Source organism: Dermacentor andersoni, chromosome 6 (assembly GCF_023375885.2).
Source record: "Dermacentor andersoni chromosome 6, qqDerAnde1_hic_scaffold, whole genome shotgun sequence".
NCBI lineage: Eukaryota > Metazoa > Arthropoda > Arachnida > Ixodida > Ixodidae > Dermacentor > Dermacentor andersoni.
Genome location: NC_092819.1, coordinates 151,223,020 through 151,247,517, shown reverse-complemented (window position 1 = coordinate 151,247,517; position 24,498 = coordinate 151,223,020). Strand labels below are relative to the sequence as shown.

General features: G+C 44.2%; 1 long non-coding RNA gene across 1 annotated transcript in view; it reads left to right on the top strand.

Moving 5' to 3' along the window:
- Positions 1-23,603, top strand: part of LOC140218829 (uncharacterized) — a 76,794-nt gene extending 53,191 nt beyond the window's left edge. The window contains exons 3-4 of the long non-coding RNA XR_011895020.1: positions 5,166-5,567; positions 22,753-23,603. This is a non-coding gene — a long non-coding RNA (uncharacterized lncRNA). The remainder of the gene's footprint in view (positions 1-5,165; positions 5,568-22,752) is intronic.
- Positions 23,604-24,498: the final 895 nt, after the last annotated feature.

Below are 24,498 nucleotides of genomic sequence, written 5' to 3'. Positions count from 1 at the left end.
ATGGGAGGGGTGGTCAGAAACCGCATGAGAGCGGCGAACGCGTGAGCCTGCTGTGGGCCCCATGAGAATGGCGTGTTCTTCTTTAGAAGATCTGTCAAAGGCCGAGAAACATTGCCGACGTTTTTGACGAAACGGCGAAAGTAAGAACACAGGTCGACGAAGCAGCGCACGTCAGAGGCAGAACGTGGCACAGGGAAACTGCGTACGGCACGAACATTTTGCGGATCTGGTTGGACACTGAATGCGTCAAGTGTCCCAACACGGTGATCTGACGGCGCCAGAATTGACACTTCGTGGAGTTCAGTTGAAGGCCGGCTTTTCGGAAGACCGCAAGAATTCCAGCGAGTCGGGTAAGGTGACTGCCGAACGTGGGAGAAAAAACAATAACATCGTCAAGGTAACAAAGACAGGTGGTCCATTTGTATCCCCTCAGAAAAGAGTCCATCATATGTTCAAATGTAGCAGGAGCATTGCATAGGCTAAAGGGCATGACTTTGAACCCATACAAGCCATCCGGCATGATGAAGGCCGTCTTCTCGCGGTCGATTTCATCAACTGAAATCTGCCACTAGCCGGATCGAAGATCTATGAACGAGAAGTATTTAGCTCTGTGGAAGCAGTCCAAGGCGTCGTCGATGTGTGGTACTATGTAGACGTCTTCTCACGTGATCTTGTTTATGTGGCGATAATCGACGCAAAAAGGCCAGGTACCATCTTTCTTTTTCAAAAGGACGACAGGCGAAACCCAAGGGCTGGCTGATGGCTTGATGACCCCTTTGCGGAGCATTTTGTCCACTTCTGATTGGATGACTCGACGTTAAGTATGCAACACACGATAGGGACGCTGGCAAATGGGATTCGTATCTCCAGTGTTTTTACGGTGTTGAACAACAGATGCTTGGCCTAAAGGCCTGTCACCGAAATCAAAGCTGTCACTGTACGATTCAAGCAGGAATCGTATGTCTGTGGCATGTGCAGAGGTGAGGTCAGGTGCAATCATTTTCGCGAAGTCATCCGTTAAGGCACCAGAGCTGTCAGCTGCTATTGGCGCTAATAAGCCACTGTCGGCATTCAGACTCTCAATGTCCAATTGGCAACGACTATAAACGCTGGCCACGAACATGCCGGCCGGAAGCACTTGAGGGCACAGGCTGAAATTCAGAAGCGGTAGAACGACGTCGTTGTTAATAACCTCGACCACCGTATGCGAACAGCAACGTTCCGGTTCAAAAGCACGTCGATGATAGGGCACATATTCACCGTCAGGAACCTGTGGCTGGGTGGTCAAAGCGACCTAAGTAACTGCCTCGGGTGACAGACGCACATCTTGAAACGAGCACAAGCACGGGGGGGGGGCGGTACTCGGAGCATCGGCGAATTGAGGCACCTCTAACGAAAGAACGCCAGTCGCGCAGTCAATGAGAGCACAATGAGTGGACAAAAAGTCCAATCCAAGATAACGTCGTGAGAGCAGTTGTCGATCACAGCTAAGAGAGCAGAAGTAGGGCGGCCGGCTATAATTAAACTCGCAGTACCCATTCCAAGAACAACCAGCACGCCGCCGTCGGCCACACGAAGCACTCGGGCAGCTGTTGGGGTGAAGTCCTTCTTTAAACAACTACGTAGGCTAGCACTCATCACAGAAACGTGGGCTCCAGTGTCGACGAGTCCTTGAACAGGTATGCCGTCTATTTTAATGTCAATTATACTTCTCCTTGTGGGCACAGACAGAGGATTTGCTGCAGTAGCCGGCAATGCAGCACTATCTCCGAGGACTGCATTTCCTAGTTTTCCGAAAGGGCGCTGCCAAAAGCCGCATGGGACGAAAGGCGACGTGGCTGCGGCGAACGGGAAGAAGGGCGAAGTGTTTGCGGTGAACGAGACTAGTGTCCGCGCGGCGATGGTGAGCGGCTGTACCACGTGTTCCGAGCAGAGTTGGTGGCGTTGTTAGACACGACGGGGGGCGAAACATTGCGAGTATTTCCATCAAAATGGCTCAGGTTGGTCGGCTTGCTAGGTGCTGAGGGCCACGAGTTGCGACAGTATCCGGCAAAATGACCGACGCGGCGACAGATGAAACATATCGGCCGGTCATCCGCAGTTCTCCACTTAGTCGGGTTGCGATAACGTGGAGAGAAGCGTCGGGGTGGAGCGAAAATAGTAGAAGGGCATTCGTTAGCTCTGGGATATGCGAGAGCACACACAGACTGTAAACCAATGTTTTCAAGTTCCTGGGGAACGATGGTTTGTACCAGGGGAACTGAAAATGTGGTAACATCAGGGTTATGCGAACAGAAAGCTGCGGGCGCCATTGCATCCAGTTCACGTCTAACGATTCGCACCACATCCTCTGATGGTGACGCATGCTGCTGTGCGGGTTGATCTTCACATGTCGACGTTGCAGCAGTATTGGGAAGTTTGGCGAATGGTTGCAAGACGCGTCGGGTTTTGGCCTGCTCGAATTGTCGGCACTCTTTAATGATTGCGTCAAGTGTAGAGCAGCTCTCGAACACGAGTAAATTAAACGCGTCGTCAGCAATGCCCTTCAGCACGCGCCCGACCTTGTCAACTTCTGTCATGTCGTGATCGGCTTTACGAAAAATTGCCAGCATATCGTGAATGTGTGACACATAGGACTCCGTGGAGGATTGGGCACGGGAGGCCACTTCCTACTTTGCAGCAATTTCACGGCCGGCTGGTTTGCCAACTCTGTCAATTTCTCTTTGCATTGGGCCCAGCTGCTTAGTTCCTCTTCGTGGTTTTCGTGCCACACCTTTGCCGTGCCTCTTAGGTAGAACAACAGCTTAGCTAGCATAAGCTTTGGGTCTCATCTGTTGATTCCACTCACGCGTTCGTACATGGCCACCCACTCTTCAATGTCGGCGCCATCAGTCCTGCAGAAAGTTCCAGGATCCCTGGGTTGCAAAACAACAACCGAAGGGGACAGCGACGTAGCTGGCGACGGTGACGTTGGAAGCGGCAACGACGTTGAGCCCGCGTGCTCACCGTCATTCATGGTGCGGACGGTGATACGACGTCCAGTGCGGAGGTCCGTTTCCAGCCATGGTACCCCGCACCTCTCACCAATACGTTACGGGGATGTTGCGGGTATAGAAAAACTATATTTACAATATATATATACAGGATGAGTCAGAATAGTTAAGATGGCTGGCCCCCAACAACACGCAGCAGCTAGCGTCTCCGATCTTCTTCCTCTCTCTTCTTTCATCCTTCCATAACATTATATTGTAAATAGCCTTGTTCATCAGCTGCACGTAACATTAAAACTGAAGAAATGAGCTTCAGAAATGCCATAGTTAGAGGACAGAAATAGTAAAGTTCTACGACTTTTTAATTTTTGTCGATGAAGGGGAGAATGCTGTAGAGAAGTGAACCAAAGCAGCTCTCCTAACCACATGCAATTTGTTGCCTTCTCTACACTGTGATTTGGTGCTCACAATAACAGTAGTTTTTAGTGAGGGATTCAATCAAGGCAGGCTACCTCCTTCTTCCAAACTTCTTTGAACTATTTTATTGCCCAGAAATGTTGACAATCATAATTACTTCATCACCTTATATGCCTGACCAGTATTGTTTAGAACATTGTCATGTTAATATTAGCAACTAGGGTGAAAGAAATTAAGGAAATAGTAGGACGGCACTTAACATAGGCGAGAGTAAAGTTAAGACGTGCCGAAACTAAGATGAGATTATTAATCTGCGATTTCGAGCCCACACGAGTAAAGCCTTAGCCGATGGGCAAGCGCGGCGTCTTTTGTCTAAGTATTTAAAACAATAGGAAAAGTAGGGGTTTTAAGCTTCACTCTTGCAAATTGCATGTCTTAACTGTGCGAATGATACAGCTGCATTTTATAAGAGTCACAAAGGTATAGAAGCTGTAAAAATTGCTCATACCAATATTTAAACAGGCGCTTCATGCAGAGAAATTGTATTCCTCGTCCCCTAGGCTGATCACGCCCATTCCAAGATTACCACCACCCACCACACCGCCACCACGACCAACACAGAGCACAAGGACGTGCTATAGAGAAAGTAAAAATATATATATATAGAAGGAGACCGAGGACGATATTTTAGTGGTATTCAGCTATACAGGACGATTTAAGCGAATTTCGGCGGATAACCATCTAATGATAGCGAGGCGCAATTTTACGCATTAAGTCGCTCAGGCGTTAGGGCATATGAATGCATTTATGCACCATCTATCGCTCCTGCATCGAGGAACTGCTTTTGAGGAAGGGACAAATGGAACGTGCATGCTGTCAAAATTCGCCCATCTCCCATGAATACTCTGTTGATGTGGCACAAGCAAGCGATATGATTGCGTTCTTTGGTGAATAGAAAAATGAGCACGGGATCGTCGCCGCAGCCTCTTCTGGAGCTACCACATGATACTGCCTGTGACATCGTACGACTGTTTCGATGACAATTCATGTTATTGATTAGTCGCTGGAGCGGGCTACGAAGTTGGGACGCGCTGTGAAAGATTTGATTGGATTTAGGAGTGCCTTTTCACTAATAAATAGCATAATCACCAGTATTATTATTAATGCGCCGCACCTCTGTGGAAGAGCTAGCTAATAATGGCGATGAAAAAGGCTTGCGTTCCTTCGATAAAGATGCACCCGCGATTCAACGCTTAGCTCTATGGAGCCTATCTTCTCATGTGCAGGCATTGTAGTTTATCTGTTCCAGCTTTCATTGAACTTACAGTCTCTCACTCTAAAACGCACAGACTGTACCTAGAGCGCGCACTGAATGTGCCCCATAACTCAAAAGTTACTTCATGAAGTTGGACTTATTTTAGGATGCAAACTTAGCAAAATGTGCATGATGTTGGTCTAAAGGAACTTTATTCACGGGATTACGATGTACTTCTTTCCAACCCCTACAATACGAGATAGCTCAAATTGCGATGGCCTATGATTAGAGAAATTGTATAGGAATTACAAAAAGTGTAGAAAGTAATCTCTTGCCTGCTGAACTTCTTAGGTACCTTATGAAAATGCCTTTTCAGCAGGTCTGCATAAAACGTGGCCTACTGAGGCAAGCTTTCAATTATAATAAGCTATCATCACGCTGTTTCGTCGTTATGCGAAAAAGAGACCAATCATTAAGTCAACTACATAATGACGTCATTCCAGATCCTTCTGAAAACATGACTGGTCTTCAATACCTCTACGAGCACTTAGCTTCTTCCGAAGCTGAACTTGATTTGCCCCCACGACAGTTTTTCCTGAATGCAACAAGCGAAGCCGTCAGAGAGCCCATGAAAGTTTTTGAGTTGAACCTCACAAACGGAAAATTGCGGACAAAGAGCGCGCCGGGTCCTCAGCTTTCCCGAGAGGGTTGCGAATATATCACAGATGACGCAGTATCGTGCTATATTTCTACACTGGGTTGGCACGCCACATACAATGGAACGATTATGAATACTGAGCAAGAAAGCAATATCTTCGTTGTCACTGTCCTTGTCAAGAAATATGATCTTCCATTTAATCCGGCTGACATTTGGATATACCTGAAATTTGGAGACACCTCCTCAAGTAAGTGGCAATGTACATTGCTAATTGTCGGTGCTGATGAATTAAACTGAATATTATGAATTATTATTAAGACGCAAGAGGTCTGTCAGGTGCAACAATTATCAGACCCAGCTTATACGTAACATTCCCAAGAATTTCCGTATTAGCTTATGCACTCCCGGTAGCACGGGCTTCGATACTGCGCCTTGTTTTGGATCAAACTGTGCATCTGTTGTTATCACGAAAGGAGTGTCAGAGAAACCACCGTTTCACTGGCTTTACTACTGAGAAGCAGTCACTACGACACGAAGGTACGCGAAGTTTTTGCTATTGTACTGCAGGCTAGTTTAATAAACGCTAAGCTGTGCTGTGACATTGTTGCATACGTATTCAATCACGTGTAGTTTTACGGGTGTTTTAATGTCTTGAAAGGCCCTGTGAGGGGCGGCTTAAGCTCGAAAAAAAAAAGAGGAAGCCTCAGGCGTGAGATTATGCAAACGATGACTTGGAAATAACAGACTTAGATGGGCTAGTTGGTTGCTGGCTTGATGCAACATGCTTATAACTGCGCGTTTTGAGGACAGGGCATAGAAAGGATGCACACAGGACAGTCGCCAAACTTCAACTGAGCTGAAGTTCGGCGAGTGTCCCGTGTAATTTCTTCCTGTGTCCTGTCCTCAAACCGCGTCGTTATTAGCATGTTCCATCAAGGTGACTTGGAAAACTTTATAGCTGGAAACCAGCTTACAAAATCTGCAAATGGAAGTTTGTGTAAATACAGTAATAAAGTTGAACGAGTCATACACCTTGCACAATCGCATTCGTGAATAGGCATCCTAGTTTTCTGTCAAGAAAGTTGAGATGTAGCCAGGCAGTTCAACTTCAATTTCATTCTTCTAGTATGCACTAGAAACGTCCACCTGGGCTAAAAGCTGCCGTAAGCAGCTTGGCTGCACTCAGGAGGCATTGTTGTAAAGGACAGTGCCATAACAGGCAGTACTTTGGAGCGTAAAGGCTCAACAAACTAAAGCAGTTCAACACGTGCGAAACTTAAAGAAAATCAATGTTAACATTTTTCATTTATAAACCTCATGACAAGATAACTGTCATGCAATACAGAAACAAACATTCAGGTATATCTGATAAGATTAACAGAAAACTCAAAGGTGATCGTACCATTAGAATCGTTATACATGAATATATATGTTTAAAAGGTAACAAAACACACTTTCCCTTGCCTGCGAGACAAATTGGTAGGGTGAACATAATTCTTTTAAGATTTTTGAAAAATTGTGTTTAATGGATAGTAACTTTTATTCAGTGGGAAAGTGCGGTACATACCAAGGATCAGGGTTCCTGAGATGTACTGGTATTTTAGGGTGCTGCAGGGTTACTCTTCATGTAAGCCAATTCCTTAACTCTTCCTTTACAAAAGGAAATATCTGTAAAGCACGGCATTCGTACTACCGTTCTATCCATATAACTTAGTAGTTCTGTGACAAAGATATGGTCTTCGATCGAGGATCGGTATTGGCAATGCGCCGGATGAGCACTTTTTATAACGTATTTGCTTTATTCATGTTCGTTTGTGTTGTGGTACCCCACGCTAAACTACAATAAATAAATTGGAATGTAAAGAATGCATGATAAATTTGTAGCTTCGTTTTTACCGGCATGAGAGCTCTACAGCGCGCCAATACCTTGGCTACTGCAGTAAACTGCGTAGTTGACTGAATTGAGCGTCTGAATTTAAAGGAGATGAAAAAGTTATATCAAGTATTTTTTGTTCGTTAACTAGCTGAGTATTTTTGTCTAAATAAGTTTTGAGTGTTCCAGTTTAAAGCTTTTCTTTAGTGCTCCAAAAAGAACAGCTTTCGTCTTTGCAGAATCAATTATGATTCATTTCACACCTAATAATTAGTTCGTTTGCATTATTTCCAGTAAAGAGTAAAGCGCTATGATCTGCATATACAAAGAAATTAACTGTACCACGAATATTTTTTAACTCATTAACATATGGGTTAAATAATAGTGGGCCCAAAACACTCCCTTGTGGCACCCCGCCTTTAATTTACAAGAAGGAAGATTGGACGTTATCAATCACACACATTCAGTCTTATTTTCCACGTATGATTTCATCAAGGGGAGCGGATTGCCGCGAACTCCACACATTAAAAGCTGAGATATAAGAATGTTATGATTGAGAGAATCAAACGCCTTGTTTAAGTCAATGCAAAACGAGAGGGCAAAATTCCCGCCGTATATAATTAGCGCAATACTTTCCTTCCGGGATAAAAGAGCTGTATCAGTAGATGTTTCCTTTCTAAAGCCAAATTGTGACTTTCATATTTGTCTAGAAATTTTGCTAGGCCTGTAGAAATAATTTGTTCTAGTGCTTTGGAAAAAATAGGTAGTGCAGATATTGGCCTATAATTGGAGACCCTATTTACGTCACCGTGTTTGAATAGCATCCGTATTCTAGCTCGTTTCATACGATCTCGGAAAGTCCCCGACTTCGTTGCTAAACTGAATATGTGAGCCAACGCATGAGTGAAGGGCAAGTGTTCTAAAACGAATTTATTGGTTTGATTTGTAAATGAGTGATATCTAATAAATTACTGTTATTTGAATTTATAGTTGTTGCGAAGACCTCGTGTTCATTAGTTGTTTCCATAAATATGGTTTTTGCAATACTATTATTCAGTCAATTAGCAAATCGGGGGTCATGGCTGTGCACTGTGCCTGCGTTTACAAAATGAGTAATAAAATGGTCAGATAACGCTTTGCAGCTAAGTTCACAGTTATGAGTTATCAACTTGGGTATTTTACTTTTAGTTTCACGGCCTAAGACGCTATTTATTGCTTTCCAAAAGGCATCCGGACGATTCTTGTTAACTTCAGAAAACACAGGTTGATTGTAATCTATTTTCGCTTGCCTTAGTATTTTATTCAGTCTATTTCTTCTGTCTTAAGTCCCTTACGTTTAATTTCTGATCTCGAATGCCAGCACGTATGATAAAGGCAGTTTTAGTTTTTATCAGGTTGGCGTGCTTGTTCGTGATCAACAGGTTTTGTATCTTTTTTGAACATCTGACCTGTCTGAATGAAAAATGCCCACTGTAAATGCGCACAAAGGCTTCAAGAAACTAGTTATATGCTTCGTTTATGCTCTTTCTTCTTAATACAAAATTTTAATCGTGCGTGATTACAGCCTTATTACATAAAACCAGCTCGTCACTAGAAATGTGTTGATAAGTGATTCACCGTGTTGTTTTACATTGTTACTCATTGAATACCCAACAAAACAGTACAATGATCACTTACATCATATGAAATTGTACCCGTAGTACATACAAGTGTTTCTATGGGCACCCTGCACTATTCAGAGGGCGCCACGACGCTTTCATGTTTCACCCTAGCGTCGCCGTCACCGGCCGCTAGAGAGTTGATGAAAATGATGCGCCATTTCAAACGATAGGGACCAGTTTTCATCACTCGCCTGAACATTACGCCGTGCGCTTCGACGAGATAAAGCTCACGACTGTTCACACTTCTCACATCGGTCGCAAACATGTGCAGTCAAATGAATACCACGCGCACTTCGACGTTTTCTCAACTTGGACAGTCTTGCCTCGCGATAAGCGATCGCAAGTGTTCGAGGCGAACGCATACAGCGTCTCTTCCGTTTTGCTTCCACCACTCGTTAGGCTGTGTGCTCTGGCGCTGCTGCATACTCTGAAAAGCTTCAGTGCAATGTGCCTATATTTGTAATGAGAAGGTCGAGGGCAGACGAACTGGAAGGAGTAACCCTGGTTGGTTTAGTAATCAGATTAGTAAAGCCAGATGAAAGTAGTAGGCTGTTTATGTCGTGTACATACTTATTATCCCTCAGAATATTTATGCTAAAATTAGCTACACAAAGAAAATGAAAATTTTCGACTAAGCGAAATTTGAAAAGCTTGCCAAAACAACCTAAAAAATTCTGGATACTGTCGTTCGGAGTGCTGTATATTACTGACAACACCCTTTTGGTTTCCTTAACAGTTAGCATGTCGTAGTCCTGACTTGTGAATGAAAAATCTTGCAACCACATCGTAATCATAAGTATTTTTAGCATAAAGAGTGACATCGCCTCCTCGCCTGCTCTGACGGTTCAAGTAAAATGAGATATAGCCTTCCAGTTGAATGACATCGTAGCTGTTTTGACATCAAGTTTGAGATATCAGTGCGACGTCAAACTTGAACAAAATTTGATTGAGAAGACAAGGAATGCTGTCGCCCTTGCCAAAAGCGGAACGGGAATATAAATGCAAAAAGAGGAATGTGTAGTATCTGGTAGATGAACATATTGCGGCACGAAAAAATTAAAATATTTCGTCTTGAACAGAAGGTCTAGGATCTAAGGCAACATTCAGGATACGTTGTAAATATCTTCGTTATGCTATATCCTTAGGATTGGTGTGTCGTCAGACTGTCTCGCGAAAATTTTGCCAATGTACGACCAGACTGATTTCCATTCATGGTCCCGTTTTACACCGATAGCAATTCCAAGCAGCCACTTTAGCCTAGGGCATTAGGTGCTCGTTCAGATATACCGACCTTGCGAGAGCTATCAACACCAATGTCTTTGTTGACAAGACGCGCATTGGTTGCTTTCTTCAGCGCAGCGTCACGCTTGGTTCAGGACTTCAACTGTGCAATGATGTTCAATTTTTCTGGGGGAACAATGATGTTCCATTTTTCAGTTCTTCAGCCGAGGCATCACCGAACGGCAATTTTTGCGTTCTACTCATCAATCTGTAGCTCCTTTGAAAATACGTAATCCTGTAAAACTGGCAGTGCGAAGCGCCCCAATTTCACCCCGCGACGTTTCATATTCATTCCATATTTTCCACAATACCAAGCTTCCTCAGCTATTCCTACTTGGCTTCCCTCAGTTGTCTGCTTGCTCTGCAACATCTATTACGGAGGCTGTCTGCATTCTTATCAAGGCGAGACTTCGGTGGGTTCATGCTCGCCTGTCGGATAGACGTAAAGAGTCAAGAAATTCAAGACTGTCTGCCAAAAACGAGACAGCTGCCTTTCGGTTATCTGCAGAAAGTTCAAAGGCAGCTGAATTCAATTTGCTGCTAAATGCAGCTGGAACAAAACTGAAACGGAACCGAACGCAGCTGAAACGCAAGTTTACCATGGGCAGAGCCCGCTCTACTAGAGCCTTTCTTGCGTCGAGCTCTGGAAAAATTCCATGCACCTTCCGTATTGGACCACCTACGCTGTCAACCGGGCGTACAACCCGATCACTTACCGACTCCTCCAAGGTGAAGAATCAAGTAAACGGGCGCCAGGCTGGGCCATATCTCCGCCATGTCTCCGCCAGTCTCCGCCATGACCTTTCCATCTACGCCGGAAGCGTGGATGGAGAGGTCATGGCGGTCGGTGCAGCACTTACCGACCCGCCTGTCGCTGCACCGACCTCCAACGGACCTTCTGTAAGTAAACACCTTGCGCAGTGCATGAACGGTCACGATGACTGAGCCCCATGGACCACTGCGCCCTTGGCACCACGAGGATTCCGACGCAACAACAATTATCGTTAAACTCATGAAGGGTTTCGACCTGTCATCAATTACGCCCGCTGACTTCAGGGTCTAGCTCCATGAAACAGCACAACTGAGAAGGCTTGAAAAGCAGGATACACACGTTAGAGTTCAGGCGCCACAGAACATTGTCGCGGTGGACACGTACCGGACCTTTGTTGTGAGGAACATAGAGTTCCATACAATAATTACTAGAGGGAACTCTGGCGTTGGTGCCTACGGGAGCTGAAATTGGGGCGGTTCAGCCAGCATGGAAATTATAGGAAATACATGCATTTGCCTCAACTTCGTCCTCTTGGCTTCAAACGGCTTCGTCACTTTGTTAACTCGCCATTTTCAACAAAATACTGCATAATAAATAAATGAAGTGTAGTGAAGAGGAATTCTCGCCACTGAAGTCCACCACTTCTCCGGGGAAGCGCGAGCTCGATATTGCCTGGGCTGCTCTGGTTGCGGAGAACAAATGTTGGTCCATAATCTGAGCGCTTGGTAAATTTCGCTCCACCTCTATGGCTGCACCTTCAACGGAATTGCAGACCCCTATGCGCTTTGTTGGCTGTTCACGTTGAAGGATCTATCAGGCCGATTAGCTCACTGGGCTTTGCGGTTGCAAGATTCCGATGTGCGCGCTGTCTGCAAGTCTGGCCACCGCCACACGCGATGATGACGCGCCTTCCCGTTCGCCCGTGTCAACCGAAAGCACTGCCTGCCTGTCTTTCGTTGTGCATTCGTTCCTAGCGTACTTTCGTTCCCAGCAGGCTGCGACATGACATCGGAGAAACGCAAGCATACCTGAATTAGCACTCTTTTCCGATTTCTTTCAAACTTGTCGATTCTTCCTACGCCTTCTCGAGCGTTGTGCCGTCAAATTTCTCACTTCGAAATCCGGGATGGCCTTTTCTGTCGCCAGAAGTACGTCTCTGACGTTCGCCAGTAATTCCTGGTCATACCTCGATATCTTCATGGTGAAATATAGTCGGCCTTCCACACTGACGCACAGTGTACACATGCGGGTGTCTTCAAGATGTACACACTGCTTCGCTCCTTATATAATTATCATGGCATGTACACCTTTGTTAGCCGGTACATTCGATCGTGCCCTCTGTGCCAAAGCCGCAAGGTTTTCCTGCTCAGCATACCTGGTCAACTCCAGCCAATCCCGTGCACTGCCAGGCCCATCGATCACATTCGCATTGACCTGTATGGACTCTTTCCGTGCACTTCTTCCGGCAACCGATGGATAGTCGTTGCCATGGACCGCTTGACGCGTTTCGGGGAAGCAGCTGCCCTGCCTGCTGCCACAGCTCGCGATGTGACGTCCTTCCTCCTGCAAAACTATATTTTCCGTCACGGCGCACCTCGCGAGCTTTTGAGCGAGAACATGTCTTCCTGACCGAAATCGTCAACGCGCTCCTTGCTGAATGTCGCATCGTTCATTGCACCACCACCGCCTGCCATCTTCGAACTAATGGCGTGACGGAAAAATTTAGCCGCACTCTTGGTGACATGCTCTCCAAAAACGTCACCTCTGATCGGGACCTTATTTTGCCGTTCATCGCTTACGCCTATAACACTGCACCAAAGGCGACCACAAACTTTTCCCTATTCTTCCTCCTGTGTGGCCGCGAGCCTTCTACTGCACTCGACAGCATGCTTCCGTACCGACCCAACACATCCGAATGGACGTGAATCTCTGCAGCTGCCTACCGTGTCGAGAAATGCCGATAGCTCGCTCGTTCCCTTACAACCGTCTACCAATGGGAACCAAAATCTAGATGTGACGATGAGCACCCACATTGTCACTTTGTTCCAGACTCCCTTGTGCTGCGATGGGTTCCAGCTGTTCCTGATGGCTTCGGATCCAAGCTTGTCTCCAAATATCAAGGACCCTACGGTCTTGTAGCGCAGACATCGCCAATTAGTTAAATCGCCAAGCTTATCCCGCCACCTACGCACCAACGCTGCAGTGGTCGTGAAACCATCCACGTACAGCGCCTGAAGCCGCATTACGGCCCACTGCTACTGTGTTCAGCATAAGTCGCCAGAATGGCTCCCTTTCTGATGGGGTGTTTGTACTGAAGAGGAATGCTCGGCGCTGCAGTGACATCGCCAGTTCTACGGGAAGGCGCTAGCTCGAGGTTCCCTGGGCTGCTGTGGTTGAAAATGCTGCGAACGCTGCATGTTCCTCTCCTATCGTATCCTTTTCTTGCTTTAGGAAACATTATAATACTTGTCTGACGGCAGGATTCCAGCACAGGACTCTAGCATCGCAGCCCGATATTGAAACCATTACACGAGGGATGCAGGCATCGTGAAGCGACATAACATGCCCTTATGAATTTATCGCGGGCAAGCCAGTGTCTTGAGTCGTTTGGCGCATTTCGATTTAGCCACTTCGGCAAGCTTAATTGCTGCGGTTAGTAATGATTGTTCTTGTTCGCAGCGTCTTCTTCATTTCAAGAAAGCATAGATTGCTCCGAAATCTACGAGAATGAAGACATATAAAGCGTAATAAATAAAGCCACGAAAACGTCTGGATCCAAAAACACGAAGATCATACAAATCCATGTAATTCCAATCATTACCATAGTGGTTGAACAATAGCAGCGCTAGAGTTCACTCTAGTAATTATTGTAGTAAGCGCTATGGTGGGGAAGCCTCTAAGCGTCGACAACATAACCCTCCAAGGGAAATCGCACCATGTGCGCGTCTACCAGGCTAACGATCCCCGGAACCCGCTGGCTGGGCTGCATGGCGTCCTGCTCTCACTCTAAGAGAACGATATCGCGGACGAACTTGTCCTGCAAGGACGCTGCATTATTTTGATGATGATGATCACTGAGGATGGACCGGATATCCCACATCATGCCATCCTCTTCTCTGCCATTTATCGACAATATACGTAAAAACGGCATATCCAGCAATACAGGCAGTGCTTCAGCTTCAAGCATCGGACTGACGTGTGCCTCAAGACTGCCGTGTATTCTCGCGGCGCTTCGTGCGGCCAACGCTTGTCACCCGAAATCAACCCGTCCAGTACGCCCCAGAAGTGTGATGTAAAGTGCTGCGACTGCTGTAGAACACAGCCGGCCACTGATCCAAAGTGCTCTGAACGACAGGCTGCGCACGAAGCTGCGCGCCGGGTCAAGGGACCTAAATTTTTTCCATGATGCTTTACAACAGGTCTTATCCCAGTTCCCAAAATGCATACTAATATTAGGGGCTGACTTTAATTACCCAGGTATCGAGTGGTCAACCTCTTCCTTAAAGGAAAATAGCAACAGATCTGAGTGTCTTCATTTTCTACAAACCTTGTATTTTCATCACTTAACTCAAGTCGTGCTTGAACTAACTCGGGGTGAACACATACTAGATGTTATTTTAACAAATAATCCAGACCTTGCTGCGACACATTTACTAGAACCATTAAGTGATCACAGGGTGGTGCAATGTTCCTTTGCATTGAAACCTGCCAACCAATATACAGCGAAATAATGCATTCTCAACTACGCACGCGCCGACACTGGCAGAATGATTGATATGTTAGCCTTATTTACAGCAGACTTTGCAAACAATTTTCGAAACAGAATGGTAGATGATAACTGCAGCTTGTTCCGCGATAAACTCAAAGAAGTTAAAACTACACGTATACCAAAAATGATCATCAGCTCAAGGCAGAACGATCCGTGGTTTAACCGCGAAGTGAAGAAGTGTATAAACAAGAAAAAAGAGCGTTCAGAAAAGCTGCCCGAACAAATGCTCAGGAAGACTGGCAAAATTACAAAACCATAGCGCGCCATACAGAAACTACAATTCTCGAAGCAAAAGACAAGTTCCTTAATTGTACCCTTCCCAATATGATAAAAACTGATCCTGAAAAGTTTTGGCAAGTAGTTAACCCAAAACCAAATCACACTGCTCCCTTACTAATTTCCGAAAGGGGACCAGTGCTTAACACAAAAGATAGCACTGAGCTACTTAACAAATGCTTCTCTGCAGTTTTTACTAACGAACTGCCACTTGATAACACTCACGTACTTGAACAACCATCCATTCGATTCCCTTTCTCATCCATCATAATAACGGAACATGGTGTCGCTCGTGCAATTGACAGGCTTCCTCATAAAACCAGCCCAGGTTCTGACGGTATAAGTGCTAAACTTCTAAAATTAACCTCGCGCTACTCTTCAGTGTTGTTATCTCTAATATTTCAGCAATCATTCGATACAGGGTGCCTACCGGAAGATTGGAAATCAGCATTAGTGATACCGGTATTTAAATCCGGTGATACAGCAGACCCTAATAATTACAGACCTATATCGCTGACATCTATTTGCTGCAAATTACTGGAACACATCCTATACGATAGCCTATCTTAAAAATAATAACCTGCTCCTCAATAACCAACATGGCTTGCGCCAAAATCGCTCATGTCAGATGCAACTTCATGAACTTGTAACAGATATTCACATTTCTTTACGCAGATTGATTAGTACAGACGCCATTTTTATTGACTTTTCTAAAGCTTTTGACCGAGTACCTCATAATCGACTAAAACTGAAAGTTAGAAACCTACAGCTTGACTACAACACGACGCGATGGATTGAGGAGTTCCTAACGAACCGATTTCAAATAATCAGACTCAGCAACTGCTTTTCTAACCGCACTCACGTCACTTCGGGAATTCCTCAAGGATCCGTCCTTGGGCCACTGCTATATTTATTATAAATCAATGACATCGCAACTAATATTACCTCACAAATACGTCTCTTCGCAGATGATTGCGTCTTGTATAATGAAGTAAGCTGCCCTGCTGACATCTCTGTGCTGCAGTCTGATTTAACAAAACTAACTGACTGGTGTGACACATGGCAGATGGAAATTAACATAGCCAAAACTAAACACGTAAAATTTGGTTCGATAACTCGACCTACCTCTGACCAACATACAATACGCGGTATTACTGTTGACTCAGTATCTTCAATCAAGTACTTGGGTGTCCTGTATACCTCCAATTTAAGCTGGAATGCTCACATTGAACACATCACCACAAAAGCATGCAAAAAACTTGGCTACCTGAAACGGCATTTACACCTTGCTAACACAGATACCAGACTTCGCGCATACAGTTCTCTTATCAGGCCTTCTTTAGAATATGCGTCCATAATTTGGCACTCCCATCACTTTAATCTCATGAGCCTACTCGAATCATGAACCTACTCGAAAATAAAGCTGCGCGGTTCATGTTAACTTCATACTCTCGATATCAAAGTGTGTCTGCCTTAAAGAAATTACTTAATCTCCCTTCACTTGACACGCGCAGGAAATAATCACGGTTGTCCTTCTTCCATAGCCTTTACCACAGCAACATTGCATTCGCTCGAGCCGATATTCTTCCCGCTCCCCACATCTCGACCCGCACAGACTATGTTCATAAAGTAAAACCTATATTTGCCAGGACTAACGCTTATCAAAATTCGCCTCTAGTTTTATCTATTGCCGAATGGAACTCGCTACCTTCAAACATTGTCTCGCTTGCGGGATCATCTTCATTTCATACAGCACTGCTAACCTTTTTAGAGTGTATCAACCTATCCGAACCCACATTTCCTTGAATATTTACTGAAAAAGTGTTTTCATGTGCTTGGCATTGTATAAAATTCATTCCGTTTCATCTGATATGTATCTGTGCAGGCTGTTTACCTAAGTCATTATTCGACTGTATCCTTAAATTTGTGTTCTGATTGGTACTGACTGTTTGCATCGCATTTCAGGTTCTTATGCGTGTTTCACGCTACTAAACATTGTATAAACTTCGCTACATTTTTATTTTTTTATTTTTTATTTTTTGTTTGCTTCTGCTAGATGTTTAGATAATTTTTTTATGGTTCCTAATACCTTCATGTATTTGCATTGTACACATTTCACTCATGCTTGAACTTTTTCGTCCCCCCCCCCCTATGTAATGCCCTAACGGGCCCTTAGAGTACTCAAATAAATAAATAAATAAATAAATAAATAAATAAATAAATAAATAAATAAAAATCGTAATCGCGCCACCAGACCAGAGACCTAGATATTTTTATCCTGGCGGGATTCGACAGACTTTTCAACACACAATATGTTCGCAGCTCATCTCTTCACGGCATGATGGGATTAACACTAGGCGTGACGTGTTTCCTGTTGCCAGTTTTCGCCGTGTCCTCTCGTTAAATTTCTTTCTGCATGGTCTAACCACAGTGATGCGGCACTGATGGTGTCTGAAATGAAACGGGGAAATGAAAGGCCCGCGAAATGCACAGTGGAAACTCCCAGCTCACTGCTCGTGTTTTAGACTGAGCGGCACATCGAGCAAGCGGGCCAGCGCGCGAAAGAACAACGGAAGAGAGGGTGGCGCCTGGCTGCGCGACATGATTCACAGTCGATAAGCAGAAATGCGCAACGCGCACGACACGCACGACACATACACCAAGCGCTCACAGCGCGGCGCTTGAACAGCCCATCAACGCAATCCAACCTTACTCGAGGTGGCGATACGATACCGTCATCAAATCAGAGATATGACCAAGCGTGTGGCCAAGGCTGCCGTGGCTGCCGTGGCTGCCGTGTGAAACCGGGCTGTGCGTAGTTGGCAGTCGCGCGTTTCCCAGTGTTTTCTGTTGCGCTATCCTTTATCAAGCACGTACTGTGCTTTGTTGCCTTACTTGGCACTGCGTGTGCAGCGATTTGTTTGTATAGTTTTTCATTCTAGAGCGCCGACTTCAGGGCACTAATTTGCTCTTCAAGCTTTTCGTCATGTCACTATGCTTATGTGAGGCGCCTTTTCAGTGACGTTATAATTAAGGCGTAAAGAGCAGTATTAAGGTCAAAGTTAATGACGAAATGTCACTTTTGGGTGCCTGGTATCGGGATCGGCCGTCATGCATGAAACTAGCAAGTTTTGCAGGACGCGAAGAAAGGCGAGAATTGCTGGGTCTGCGCGCATTGCCTATATACCCTAGACAGCCGTCATCGGGGTATTTTAGTCTGCCGTTTAGCAAGAATGTTGCAGACAAGAGAACTGAAAAACGGGCTCTTTGTTAATGTTCATTACGAATATGGTGGCGCAAGACATGAGGTGAAGCGCCCATCCTATCTCTTTGCCTTGGGCTACAGCGCACTCGTAGAATATTGCGTGAACCACACCGTGCTGTTATCGATTGCAATTCAGCTTCTTCGATTGTGCTTTGGCCCCTTTTATCCCCGTGACTGGTATTTCATGGTCTTAAGAGGAACTTTGTGTCCAATATCAGACGACCGAATTAGAGTTTCTTCGGCGCTTCGGAATGCTAGAAATATATTGCGCTGCTTCTAGCTTTGTGCTTGTTATAGTTTTTGTAGATTGAAATCAGATACCGCATATGCTCTGCGTAACTCACTAGTGTATACTGCATTAGTGAGTCGTGAATCCCCTTGGCGTAACATGTCCTGTTAATCCAGGTAGTCACAATATTTTGATGTTTCTGGCTGGTGCCGGTCTCTACTCTGCGCGGCCTTCGCGGCACTAAGTCGGCCACTTGCCAAGTTGGTGCGTGCGCCATTTGCAAGCACAGAGTTTCGGAAAGCGCTTGAGTGGTTTTATTCGTTCTGTGCCCAGTTCGTGTACTTCGCGCGACAGGGCATCCGCTGTTCTTGGTCCTTGAGCAACAAATTTTCCAAGTGCACGTCAAACAGAGGAGCCGCTATTTAGGCGTTTAGGCATTTCAGTTCATTAAGTAATTTGATGGGCAAAGGTACATAGCATCTCCTGCTTAGAGTCCATGTAATATGGGCTTTTAGCACAGCGATATCAGCCATATCATTGCGGAATCGATTTGTGCCTGAATAATTGCATGTATTAGTCCCTACCTGGAGGCCTTATTAGAAAATGTGGTTAGAAGGCGACAGTGTACCAATAAATGCAGCAATATAGGACTAAAGATTGGTAACTTTGCGTGGTGTCTGGAATAGTGTCAAAGAGATGACAGGTAACATAAAACGTGATAATACCTTAAGTACATAGTGACTTTAATTCTTGCTCCATTGCAATCTGCCAAATGATCGTTCTCATTAAGTCCACGGCATCAACAGAGTCGCCCCTGGTCAAAGGGCGGGAGAATATGTCGGTATACATTGGCACATCTCCCCTCACCTGCTCTATAGACTTCCTCCAAAATCGTTTAATGCAAGCAATCAGATCGCTAGCACAGGAAGGGCGAGTGAACGCAACTTACATTGTCGTTACGTAGCTGAAATGCTTAGCATACTTAATGTGGAATCTACATAACATGTGCCCATTTCATTGAACAGACTGTTCAAAACAATTTCCGCAATACATATTTTATATTTAGCACTGGTCAAATTTATTTGGATGATCTGGATAAAGTGTTGTAGTTGCATATTTTGCGCTCATGCAACTTTCATAAGTCATAAAATTTAGCATATCTTTCACATTGTAGCTTAAATTTGCTGCTTTATGTTTTATTACAAGCTGCGAAAATTTGAGTGTGAGGCCTGCCCACTTATCTGGCAAGGGAACACGCAAAGTTCAGTGCTACCAAGTGAAAAATGAGCGTATAAATATACCAGCGGTGGTATGCAGGCAAGTCGTTCTGGTGAAGCCACTGCATCTGCATTCAAAATATTTCAACTGCCAGCGTAGTGCAAGATTTCGTGTTCACTTTGACCAAATGGGGCACCAGTGTAAATATCTGGGCATACCTGTCCAGTGCAGCAAGCGTGTGGACATTGAAATCATTTCAATTACCAGCATCTACGGCAGTGCGGTTGCCAGTGGAACTGTACAATGCAAAGTGGTGTGCTCCCAAGCTGTTCACCAATGGAGCTCTGCCTGGATTTCGTGCCAAATATTTTTGGATGTGAAAGTGAGGGCGAACGGATAAAGCATTTGCTCGGGGCTACATGTGTGAAATCTTGTCATTCAGAGTGCTTGTTACAGCAAATCTGATAGCCCCTAATTGGTCGGCATTTTTTTGTTTCCGTGCCCGTTAACAAAAAATGTGAATCGATCACGGTGGCAGTGCCGGGCCAGAAGCAATGGCTCGTTCCCCCGTAAGGCAGAGGCTTCAGTAAAGTGAAGCGCACAGTGCATGCATCCTTTGGAATCACGGATACAGCATACAGAACGTACTTTTCAATAAAGAACAGGCGCCAAACAAGCATCTGAGCCACATAATTTATGATAATGTGCGCCTGGTAACAATGTGAAGCACCTAGTGCTCCCCGCGCACCTTTCCCGGTAGCGATTACAGCTGCGCAAGCTGCCGCGGTGATGGCTGCTTTGGAAGTGGGAAATGACGTCCGTAGCCTTTCGTATATGGAATAACCAGCCTAGCACCTGATTTCAGTGTTGTTGCAGCACCACTAAGGTCGACGGCGTGCTGTCAAAATTACCATCAATCTGAAGCAGTAAATTATTGCATACACCCCTCAGCTGTTGTAGTGGTGGTTTTAAACAGCTTCACTGGACATCCACTTCTGCAGGGTCGGGATGGCGAGCCAATTTCTTTTTTTTTAATTTAGGAGACTGGAGATGTATGCAAAGTGTACTAATGTATTCATTGGTTCATTGTATTCATTCATTGTGACAATATGCCTCTTCTTGCGAGAGCGGTACATATGTGCCTTTTTTACAAGGCTGTTTATATAAACCGATTCGTATTTATTATGACCATTACCCTCTTGGTTATTGATACGCAGCTTCCTGTGCATTCCGGTTGATTTCTAGGTTTATACAAGTTTCTTATAATGATCGAGTCTTGCACATTCATTTCTCGTGTACTAGAGTACTAGGATTGCTTTAGTTATGTAGCGTTACTCAGTCTCATCTTACTCTGCACTATAGTGGTGCTCGCGTGTTACACAGATTTCCTTGTTTGAGTATTCTATACTATCAATTGATTGTGGTTTATTCAATTTTCTGGCTTTTTTAATCCTCTCACCATTATTGTATTTGACATATCCTAAAGGCAACATTTTCAATTTTGACATGTCCCCGTCATTTGCCTTTTACCACAGCGCTTATTTTTGACGGTATTTGCCGTTATTCCCTTTTGCGTTTTTTTTTCAACCAACTAGATTATTGGTAACTCCTTGTAGGCAGGTACCATGCGATTAAATCTCGCATTTTCCTTCTGCTTCTTGCGGTTGCTGTGATATCAATTTCTAAATAACTCTAGTTTGTTCATCTGATGGCATGTGCTCTTTACTGGGCAAATTAGAAACTTTAGCGCACTTCGCGTTCTTGCTGTTCATCATTGCATGTGCACTTACGAATTTCGCTTATTTATCTTCTAGTCATTGTTGATCGATTTCTACTTATTAAGAATTGTTTCTGGGATATTTAGTCATTGTTGATGTGTTTTTAATTCAATTTACTTTTCATTTTTTTATATATTTTGCTCAAGCTCAGCATAAGTCTTATTTTTGTAATAAAGTATTGCTTTGTGATACGCTCATTTCATGCGCTCTTGGGACAAAAGCCCTGGCCTGGACAATCGTCAAGACGCGCCCATTTCTTAGCGGGATGTCTTTCCCATTTTGGTCGTGCACATCGTTACTGCATACCAAAGGCGGCATTGTGGATTCATTTTCGTGGACATGTTCCTTTTCATGTGACTTGGTCGAGGATACGTCGGCCTTTATAGGCAACAGTGCTTGGCACTGCACCAAGAGCTCAGTAGCGCTAGACACCAACGCGTTGACTCATTTGGAAACCGCGAAAACAAGCTTCAGATTATCGTAAACTTTTCAAGACTACTTAAAGACCAGCTTATTCATAACGTCTTAAAAGCGTTTAGAAATCATATATGAAGAGCCCTGGCAAAGAGATTACTTGTGGCTTTCCCAATCCGATTTCAAGACCAGCTTTTCTAATATGGTTTGAAGAGCTGTTCTAGATCCTCTGAAAAAAGTAATCAAGCCGCACATTCGCAGACATATACGATGTTTGAACAAGAAAGTTGCCTTACTTGTGTCTTCTTTAAACCGTTTATATTGTCTCGGATAAACGCTAAAAAAACGTTATGTATATCTTTCATTCTACCTGGAATTAATCGTTTACCTTCTCAAATAATATGAAAAATGATGCACAACATAGCCTCAAGCAAACACGTTTCCCTGTGTGTTCTGGGGACCACGCAGACATAGAGCAGTGCTGCACGCAAGGTTGACGCTTAGCATCCACTGACCCTTCTCGTATTGGACTAACGCTCAGGAAAAACGCATTCATCGCCGTCAATCAATTACCGTCAATCAAAGGTAACAGCCTACAAAGCTTCGCTTACATTGATCCCCACAGTGCATGAGATCTGCATATTTTTTTGTTTTTTGTTTTTTTGGACTTCAGATTTCTAAATATTTCTTTGCAATCAAGAAAGGTTTTATTGTTTGAAACATGGCACAGATCTTTTGTTCCCGATAACGAATGTACCAATATCTACGAAATAAGTTTTATAAAATTGAGCTGTATATAGACACAGATTTTTCAAGCATAACAGGAATTAGGGCACTGTGCTTACCCAGTCAGTATTAAAGAGGCGAACAAATTGAAATGATTATCTTTTTTTCAGGTCGTTACACCAGCTCAACACCTTCTGATTTTATGTTGGGCGTGACTTCAGATCCTCTTTTCGAGAGTCTTGACATGTTTAAAGGAAAAAGAACGCTCTCACAAAATGCATGGGATTTGCTAAAGAAGAAAACGAGCTGGCGCATCAAGATGGATTTAATAGATGCGATGATGACAAAGTACAAATTATGGATTGAGACAGAAATTCGATATTAGTAACTTTTTTCAGGATGATGAAGTGCGTTGCAGATCAGTGACATTGAGGCTTGCATTGTAATTATGAAGTTGTAGTTGTAAAAACAAAATATTACAGCGCTCATAATAGCCGTAATATGTGTAAAGCCTACCCGCACTTGTCTTACTGCACGATAAATTGTGATGCGGTCAAACTGTCTGCAAGCATGAACGCGAGAATTTTCTGAGCGCGCCACTTTAATTACATTGCAAAGTTTACTGTTTAGCAGTTCTTTTTTTATTTTGCTCATGCTGTGATTTTCGGTTGCAGTACTTCCGCGTTGGGGAACTTTTTTTGTAAAAGTAATCCTTAATTGGCTCTCTATAAAGAGAGACAAAGGAAGTGAGAGTGGTAGGTTAGTCGCCGAGCATAAAATCCTATTTGCTACAATGTACATGAAAACTCAAGCGAGGGACGAACTAATTAAACAGGCAACCACCCGATAATACGCTCGTGCACAGCAGTCATTACAGGATAACAATAATCAGTACATTTTGTAAAAGAGCTTGTATTGTACAAGGTGTGCACTGCGAAACACCCAGACTTGAAAGTGACCCGTGATTTCCCGAGCTACTACAGCCACATTCCTTCAATAAAATGAAGCGTCAAGCGCTGTGTCATTCATTTTTCTTGTGTTGCGTCAGTTCATTTCGCTCAAGTATAAAAGTGCATGAGTACTCCTCCGCCGGAGAAATCGATCATCGCACAGCGTAGACAAATTCTACAAGATGTGCAGTGACAGCTAAAATATGCGGACGGTGTTCTTTATTCTATTTTTCCAGCAGTGACGCCTATTCATCGCAAAGGTGTTTAAACGCCACGGCATGCTGAGGAAATCAAACGCTCCAATATTGGTTTAGGCATAGCTTTATTTCCTTGTGCATCGCTCAACTCACGCCTGTTGGTCCTGTGAACCGAGCGCGTGAAATCGAGGCTTTACAAAAGTTCAACGAGATGTCACGGGAGCCGATTCAATTACTTTGCGAGAAAGACGAAACAGCAACGACCAAGAATATTTTATAAGAAAATGCCTGTTTCCTTGTGTGACATTATTATGTGGTGTTCGTATCGCCTATTTTGAAGTAACATAATGAGGTTTTTTGTTAGTATTTATGTACCTTATGGAGTGCTGACTAACGGCCACGTGTTCTGCCACAGAAGCCTTTACAGCATTAATGGGAGGGTAGCAGTCATCGTAATGAAGCTAAATAGAAGATACATATAAAAAGTAGTGTAGGCCTACGCTGCAACTTCTTACATAATGATGAAGAAATTAAACTGTTTGTTGATGAAGAAATTAAACAAAAAGTTGTAATAGCAATGAGAAAGGTGCAAACTCTGTATAATGCAGTAGCCGGCGACTTCAACGCAAGAGCGGGAAGAGGCATGCTGCGGAACAAGCAGTTGGCAACTATGACATTGGTTCTCGGAACACTAGAAGAGAGATGTTGGTAGAATTTGCTGAAGGAAATGCATGACATGACATGACAAGAACTTTATTTGAGTCCTGAG